The sequence below is a fragment of the Ctenopharyngodon idella genome, chromosome 3 (genome assembly GCF_019924925.1).
Source record: "Ctenopharyngodon idella isolate HZGC_01 chromosome 3, HZGC01, whole genome shotgun sequence".
NCBI classification, from domain to species: domain Eukaryota; kingdom Metazoa; phylum Chordata; class Actinopteri; order Cypriniformes; family Xenocyprididae; genus Ctenopharyngodon; species Ctenopharyngodon idella.
In genome coordinates this window covers 34,476,631-34,483,282 of record NC_067222.1, presented here as the reverse complement: position 1 = coordinate 34,483,282, position 6,652 = coordinate 34,476,631, and positions in this window count along the sequence as shown.

The window sequence follows — 6,652 nt, the reverse complement described above, 5'->3', positions numbered from 1 at the left end:
AACGCTGCCTCTTATTACATATTTGTCTATTGCATTCAGATTGAAATGACAGTAAGCAGTACTGCGTGTTTTTGCGGATTATTCTGTCAGCCACTCTATTGTGCATTAACATTATGAATATATTTGCTGCGGGCAATCAAACCCAAGACTGCGTTATCCTATTTCCAAGCTCAGGTTATTGTTTTGTTTTTTTTCTGTTTCATGTTAGATTGCATTTATGACAGTTTGACAGCTGCTGTCCTAAAACGGAACTGAAATAAACAATGTTAGATTTGTTCAATATTTGAGGTGTCCACAACACTCGAATGAATCATTTCACCTAATATGCAAGCAAAAAGGTATACGCATCAATCAGACAGGGGTGCTAGCTCTGCCAAATTCAATCTGGGAGTAGTGAAAAGATGGCAAAAACAGCTAAAAAACACATTCCCTCAGTGGAGTCATTCTGTAATCCTCTAAAAGCATCAAAGAAAAGCCAAGCGTCCGATTAAACAACCAACCCACTGGCAGAGACCTCTGAGTGTCAGACTTTCTTATTCATTAGTAGATCATGATATTTATTTGGAAACTGGACAGAAGGCCTGGGCTCAGTGAAAGCTCGGCTATCTTAAGCCAGCTTTATTTCACAGGTCTCTGAGCAGTGGCATATTTGTGTGATAGACTTTTATCCACTTAATTGGGCTGAGAGGGAGGGGATGTGATGCTTGCTAATTGACATTTGTTTGATTGTGTGGGAAGAACTGTTATTTGTTTGGTGGCAGAAAGATCCTTTGAAGTAATCCCGTCTCAGCCTTGTTCTCCCTCTCGAGCAATTAAGTTCTGGAACATTTTGGTTGCCGTATAAGACAGATGGGAAGACGAAGAAAAAACAATTAAAATGGGTGGTGATTGATCTCATTAGTATGGAAGTCTTGGCAGAGGAGTGGATTTCTATTACCAGCACAGAATCATAATGCCATAAACACAACATTTTCAGAAAGAACTTAAAAGTGAAGCTGAAGCCAACAACAGACACACACAGTGCGATTAACTTGTGCGAATACTATACTGAAAATGCAAAATAGACATTCATCCTTGCGAGGTAACAATATTCTCATTAGCTAGTTTATTCATTTATCTGAGACTTTTGTGTAGCATGTGTCTGACAGCATGCTAATTTACACTGTATTGTGTTGTGGATCATTAAGGGCATTGCTAATAACTCTGATAAAGGCCAACAATAATGACATTTTCAAATCAGTAGCCTGCTCAGCTTTTTCATGGCCTACCTTTATTTATGTTCACTGAATGTCATTAGAGCAATTGCTATTGCAAATATGCATTGGATGGGTTTTCTTATTGCATCATTGTTTAGTGCAGCCTGGACTATCAACTTTTGCAGTTTTGCTTTGTTGTTCAGACTCCAAACTCCTGATTTCCATTACATAGAAGTAATTTAAAATTTTTCACAAGCATCCTGAGGCTCAACTATCAGCCCGTTACATCAGACATGCCATGATGTCTGTTTACGAAAGCAGCACCGCTGGCATTATAACTTGTTAAAACTTAATGAGTATACTGTACTGTTAAATCTTTGTAAAATTTGTACCTTTAGGGGTATACGATGACAGCTTGTCGCTGTGGCCTAAAGGATACATTAGTACCTTAATGTGTACTTCAGGCACAATGAGTGTTTTTGAGGATACTGCCCTGCTGACAAGCTGTTGTACCCCTAAAGCTCAGATTTTTGTATATTTTTTTTCTGACAGCAAACTTTTGCAGTTGTGATGCAGAATTACCTTACTTTCTACTTTATAGCTCAAAACCAACTGAATATCTGTCAAGTCTTACTCTTTTTTAATAATTAGTGCAAATGTAAAGTGACCAATGAAGAGGCGGAGGATAGCTTTGACTTCATAAACAAAAATGAATGAACGCTGGCTCATCAGAATGAAAATTTACAAAAAAGCATGTGTGATTATTCTTTTATTAAACCATCTTCGTCTGTTTAGAGTCGATTTCGCTAGTTTAACTATGGCAGCGATGCCTTTGAGAACCACAATAGGGCAAATGAGGGGTAATTAGATGCATTATTACTGAAAATAACAAACATCCATCCATCCTCCCAATAAACCGCTTGCACTATGCATGGTCGTGGGGATGCTGGAGTCTAGCATCTTGGGCCGTATACTGTATGCATTCATTTCACACTTACCTCTTTTTAGTGCCTCCAATTCATTCACATATGACAAGCCATTTGGGAGTCAAATCAGAAAAAAAGAAGCAACAAGCATTAGCCTGTTATGGTTAACTGAGGACTTGATTGATTAATGGAGCTCTAAGTATCACAGTGAACTTTCAAACGGCCTAAGAACACCCTGCAGTTGCTACTCCTACATACCTAAAATCAGCTAGCTTACCATCCATCCCAAAAATGAAAAATCTGTCATCATTTACTCTCCCTCAAGTTGTTCCAAACCTGTATAAATTTCTTTGTTCTGTTTGAACACAAAGGAAGATATTTGTAAGAATGTTTGTAACCAAACAGATCTCGCCCCCCATTGACTACCATAGTAGGAAAAAAAAATACTATGGTAGTCAATGGGGGCCGAGATCTGCTTGGTTACTGACATTCTTCCAAATATCTTCCTTTGTATACAGCGAACAAAGAAATTTATACAGGTTTGGAACAACTTGAGGGGGAGTAAATGATGACAGAATTTTCATTTTTGGGTGAACTATCCCTTTAAAGAAAGGCTATAACCTTTGTTTGCAAACACTCTTAGCTGAAATTAGTATTCTATGTTAGATGCGCAGGAAAATAAAAGCTTTGTGTCATCTTTGAAGGATTTAGATAAATTACCTCCTGCAGAACATCTTCTCCCTGCATATACCTGTTGTATTTAGCCTCAGGGGGCTTATTCAGACACCGTATTTTCTTCTATGCTACAGATTGGATTTATGTCATAAAACTCCAAAAGAATCATAATGAATAAAAAGCACAGATCTGAGGATTTAAACATGCTAGACAGACCGTCAACATCGCAGAGCCGTTGGATGGTATGTTTTTATGCTTTTATGGACTGGCGATATTGAACTATAGCACAATCACAAGTATATCAATGGGGGACACAATGTCTCTGTCAGTTTAAAAGGTCTGGGTAAATACAAGTTAAATTCTATTGGCTGTGTGCAGTCAATTAGGCTAGATAAAATAAAAACCAACTCATACCTGAGTTTGTAAAAGCAAACAATCAACTGACAGCAAAGTTACTAGGCTTGTTTGACTTCAGCGCTGTGCAGACTGATCGGCGGCTGACTTGAAGCAGTAAATGCCGGCTAGAAATTTTGTCTGACTTGAGACAGCACTGACGCCATGTGACCGTGAAGTATGGCATCAAAGTAACGCAAGAACGATTCGAGAGCAGTCGGATGAATCAGCCGCTGCAGATTCTCCAAAGCGGCTGCACAAGCTCTGATGACAACATCAGCTCTTTCACGATTGGCCGGATTCACTGCATGACAATAATCACGTGTGTTTCGTGTTTATTCTAACACCTTCAGGTCCATTACTCACCCTCTTGTCTTTCCTACGGGAAGCAGAAAGTGTCCGACGTCACGCCCCCCTGAAAGTGACATGTGGCTGTGCTTCTGCTACACTACAAAGGCCAGACAATGGTCCTTTTTTGCCCATAAAAATGTCTAATTTCAACCATGAGCTTATGCTGCGTTCACACCATGTCGTAACCATACAAGATGGCAACCTTGACGTTCTACCCAGAGCTATTCACGTCCTCAGACTCTGATTTATGCATTTCTATGTCAACACTGTCAAAGCTGAAATTAATCTGTAGCCGTCAGGTGGTACAGCTGGAGTTCTGCAAGTTGTTTATGTTATTGTAATGTTATGTGCTTTGAGACATGAGGTGATTTAATACCGTCTCTCGTCTTATGATGCTTTGCAGAATCTGCTGTGCAGGTTCGTGTGTTTTGGAGGAGGCGTGGCTTTGGAGATGCATTGAAAGGAGGGTGGGATCTTATGCTTTCAAAGCTAGCTTGCTATTGCTATCCTTTCTGAAATTGCCTACCCTACCTTTAATGGCACAATTAAGTCCTGGGAGAACAGGTTCACAGAATTGCTGTAAATGCCTCATACTGAGATTATTATTTGTCAGCAGGCAGTCAGAAAGGAGAATATTGTGGTCCAAATGGCTGACACCGATGCTGCATTCAACATTAGTTGTTGGGCCACCGTTTAAATGCCATTGATTTCCCCAGGCCTTGTTATATTTTCAATGCAGCACCCTTATCATCAGGATATACACCATTCAATTAGCCAGCAGTCTCTCAGGCAGTAAACAAGAGTGACAAGTGATTGCATACGACTTAACCTCAACATAACTGCTGCCTGTGATTTACAAAACACATCTAAAATATTCCTGGTATTTGGGTGTGGAAATAATGAGCAAAACCACTCTAATTCTGATTACTTTTGTGATGGCTAAAACCCTACATTACAATGAAAACAGTTTCTACCAGATAAGCAGTTTGGAACTGGAAATACATTATGCGAATAAATGTGAGCTTAAACAAACTAAAATTTGCTGTAATAAAGCATCACAAGAATATTGTGTCAGCCTCACACCTGAAATCTTAAGAGAGTGAATTTTTAGTGTGAACTGAGCAGTCTGCAACTGACTTTTCTTCAGTATTGTGAAGTATTTTCCGAATTAAACCAAATAATGGCTGCGTCCGAAAATGTAGGCAGCTGACTTGTTGCCTCGCTGCCTTATCAGGCAATGACTTTGGAACCTCATGAAACTGATTTTGGACAGATTTCTGAGGCAGCGTAACGGTTTAATGATCTACAGCTAAATAGAGTGAACTTTGGTGATAACTAAGCAAATATTTAATTACTACAATAGTAATTTCTCGCTAGAAGTGATATCAGAAGTGGAAAACGCTGGTCAAAAACATACATTTACACACAAACCAACCACCAACCACAACTTTCAGACACCATCTATATTTTTTAGCTCGATTGTAAAGGAATGGAAAGAACATGATTGTGGGATATCAAAAGCAGTGAAGGATACATCTGCTGCCTTCAAAAATCGATCCGATGAAGGTATCTCAGGAGACAGGAAGTTAAGCTAACATTGGATTCGGACGTGCCTTGATGCCTTCCTACCTTGGTATGCATCCTCCGAAAGCAGAATTTTTGAGATTTCGGACACAGCCATGAATAAAACAAATAGAGTGTGGCTTTTTCCCTTCTGGGAATTGATTGGATCTACAGAAGTGAGTGTACCATTCAGCTCGCTGTCAAACCTCGCAGCAGACTGACGGATGGAGGGGATGTTCTCTGGTTCTACCCAAACCGTCAAACTGACGTCATCAGAGAAAGAAGGCCATTCCAGAGGGGAAGTATTTTCAGATTTTAATTAAAGATCACGAAGACAAATTATTTTTTGGATTAACTTGCATGGATGATTTGTTCACCACAAGACTAATAATGTGCACTAACAAAGTAAATAGGGATAATTTTGATTTCATTACGACTTTAAGGGAAATCACTAGAATTGCAATTAAAGATAAAAATGCACATATTTAGTCATAATCATTTCATAATATCTCGTGCTGCACTGCAATGAGCAGAAGGTAGAGTAAGATGGGGAAAGATGCCCCAAGAACCATGTGCATTTTCATTTTTAAAGTACTAAATCAACTATTCTTTTTAAAATATGTTTTGACTATTTAGTTGAATAGATGAATAACTGATGACAGACAAGGCAGAATCCCAGTAAAAGATATTCATCTGAAAGGTAGATTTATTCTATGACTTTAATAAAGGTATAAATATTTAACTGCCCATATTTTAATCGAAAATATGACATACACACTCAAAAAAAAAAAAAAGATGTTTGATGCTGTTCACTTTATTTAAACAATTTATTTTGACTCAACACCATTGTATCTGGTTTCTGGTTTAAATGTGATTGATTCATGTTAAATTGACTTGAAACGGCTACTCTTTGACTTAACTTGATGTTTTCATATTGAAATAACATGTTTCAATCAAGTAACCCAACCAGGAGTTAATCAAACAGGACTTTTACTTCCCATCATGCTTTGCAAAGGAGCTGAACTGAGAGAGTAAATGTTGAAATAAAGTGTTATTTTAAGCATTTTTTAGCAAAGTGAGAAAATGGAGTGTCTTTTTAATGGTTACTGTTCTATTATGTTGGTATTTAAAAGTTTCTGTTATGTTAATGGTTTTTGGGTTACCATTGTGGTGAAGTGTTGCACTTGTGCTTGGGTTGAGGACCAGCTAACAAGAATTCATATTATTTTTATAATAAAATGATCACTATGATAATGATTTAGGTAGTGTTTCCTAAAAGCATTGCAAGTTTAAGTTGATTTTAGCTGTATTGGTAACAGTGATTCTATGATCAATTCAAGCTTACAATGCATTTGGGAAATACAGCCCTGTAAGAAACTAGTATCATTTCTAGACTGCCAAAACTTAACATCACATCATGAATTTTATGTAAATCACGGGAATACACAAGAAGCATTAATTCGTGCAAGGCGCCAGAATTTTTTCTCTATCGGTGCTAAGGGGGGGCTAAGAAAATAATCGATATTCATGCCGTCAGAGTTACTTCAT